We start from the raw sequence: 2,451 nt of genomic DNA, 5'->3' as shown, positions 1-2,451 counted from the left end.
ACGAGGAGCTTGTCAGGCTTGGCTGCGCAGGTGGGATACTCTCGGCAGCTTGCCGGGCTCTTCAAGGGGGGCAAAGTAATCGAACCCGGGTTGGGGGTTGGCCACATGCAAGGCAAATGACCCTATCCACTGTGCTATCGCTCTATATAAACACACAAGTCTCAACCTTTAACAACATGTTAGTTGTTAGATCTCTTATAAGGGCTTAATGGCCCCTCGATGAAATACAATGATCTTCACACTCTTTCCTCTTAAGGAAACTTTTTGGTAGCATTTTCAGCAGCCATAACAAACAATACAAAATATATTATTTCGGTTCTGCTTTGGGGCAGGGGTTAGGATTTGGAATGGAAACATCTAAAATATGGTGGTGGGAAGGTGTAATGGTTTTGGGATTGGTATTTGAATATTAAATGTAATCAAATATTGTGAACTACATTATAAAATAAATTTTTTTTTAAAGTTCAAAATGTCAGCCAGAGTGATAGTAGAGTGGGTAGAGCACTTGTCTGGCACTCAGCAGATCTGAGCTTAAACCCTTGCATTCCATATGTTCCCCCAAGCCTGACAGGAATGATCCCTGAGCACAGAGCCAAGAGGAAGCCCTGAACACTTCTGGGTGTCCCCTGCCCTCAAAAAATAAATAAATAAATAAAAATCTACAATGTGAGTTTTTCTCTTTCCATTCATCAGAGAAAAAGAAACAGAATGACTTCACAGGTTTTCAGAGGAGGCATCTTGCTAAATCATCCTGTGTCTCTGTGTCTTCCTTACTCCAGCTCTATCAAAATGCACACTGTTTTTCATTTCGTTTCTTTTTTTTTCTTCCTTTTTTTTTTTTTTTTTGTCTTTTGTGGCCAAACCCAGTAGTAGTGAGAGCTGCTCCTGGCTAAGTACTCCAGGGTCATCCCAGTGGTGCTCAGGGAAACTTTTGGTACCAGGAATCAAACCTGCGCTATTTGCAAAGCATGTGTTCTAACTCTTTAAGCATCTTTTCACTCTGCACTGTGCTTTGTAAAGAAAGCAAAACTGCTCCTTGCTCATTCAGTTCCAATTCCAATGAAAGTAGTGGTCCTCACCAAAAATCAGTTGACAAAAAGACACCACAAAACTCTGCTTAAACTTTTGTGATATTAAAATGCAATTCTGATTTGTACTGAAGCTTAGTATATCTTGAGAAAGACCTGAGAGAGAGACACAATTAAATATCTGAGAGTTAGGAGGACAGAGAAAGTATAGTATGTGGACTACGTGCCATGCAAGAGCCAATATAAGTTCTAACCCCAGAAGCCCATATGGTCCCCCCAAGCACTGCCAGGAGTGATTCTTGAGTGCAGAGTCAGGAGTAACCCCTGATCATCACTGGGTGTATCCCAAGAAACAAAAAAAACAAACAAACAAAATCCAAGAGTCTCCTAGCCCTTGCCTTTAAGGGTTAGGAGAGGTTGTTTTTTGTTTGTATGTTTGTTTGTATGTTTTCCTATCACTTTTGAGTAACTGCTTTCCTAATTTTTGTGACCAGGAACATTGACCTCATCCATGTTTGATTAACAGGCCTGGTTTTCTCATTTCTGGCATAAAATGGGTGCATTGAGGGTGGAGAGATAGTATGGATATAGGGGGTTAGGCACTTACCTTGGCTATGGTTCACACTGGTTCCATCCTCAGCATTGTACATTTCCCTTGAGCACTGCCAGGAGTGATCCCTGAGCATCCACAGGAGTGGTCCACCTCAGTACTCTTTTCCCAAAAGGAAGTTTCTAATTACTGTTAGGGATTTACCTTATAGCAGAAAGAGCACCTACACAGAAGAGATAAGCTGTTCTTTTCTGGTTGTGCTAAAACACCAGTGGTTGGAGAACTTCTAGACCCTTTGACCCTCTGATTTCTGATTTTTTGTGGTCATGTATAAGTTTTTGTTTGTTTCACAGATACACTGGACTGTGTTCAAGAGCTACACTTGTTTCTTGTGTTTGGGGGTCACTTGTGTTTGGGGGTCACTACCAGCAGTACTCAATGGACCATGCTGTTCCAGGGATCAAATCCAGGTCTCCTGTATCAAAGCACATGATCAGATCATCAGACCACAAAGCTATCTCTGTGGTCCCGAGAGGACCTTTCAGACTAGGAACACTACAATCTTTTGGATGAACAGACCGGGCCATATATCTAAAAACTCAGTTCAGAGAAACTTACTTCACAATCTCAGTAATTTTTGCAAAATACGTAGAACTATAGCTGACAGAAAGATTCTTCTCAAAGAGAGACAGAACTCTAGATCACAGTTTGCAGAAGTTTGTATCTCATTAAAATCAGATAAAAAGGGCAAGGCTGAAGACTAGTTCCGGGACCCAACAAAGACCATGAGACAGATCTGCCCGCAGGACCTGCATTTGAGCAGCTTTCCACTGACCATCCTCACTGGGCTGGGTTTGGCCCTTCAGGCCCTAC

The sequence above is a fragment of the Sorex fumeus genome, unplaced genomic scaffold, assembly GCF_029834395.1.
Source record: "Sorex fumeus unplaced genomic scaffold, SorFum_2.1 ptg000098l, whole genome shotgun sequence".
In the NCBI taxonomy this organism is placed as follows: Eukaryota; Metazoa; Chordata; class Mammalia; order Eulipotyphla; family Soricidae; genus Sorex; species Sorex fumeus.
The sequence above is the reverse complement of the archived record's forward strand: the minus strand, read 5'-3'. Positions refer to the sequence as shown.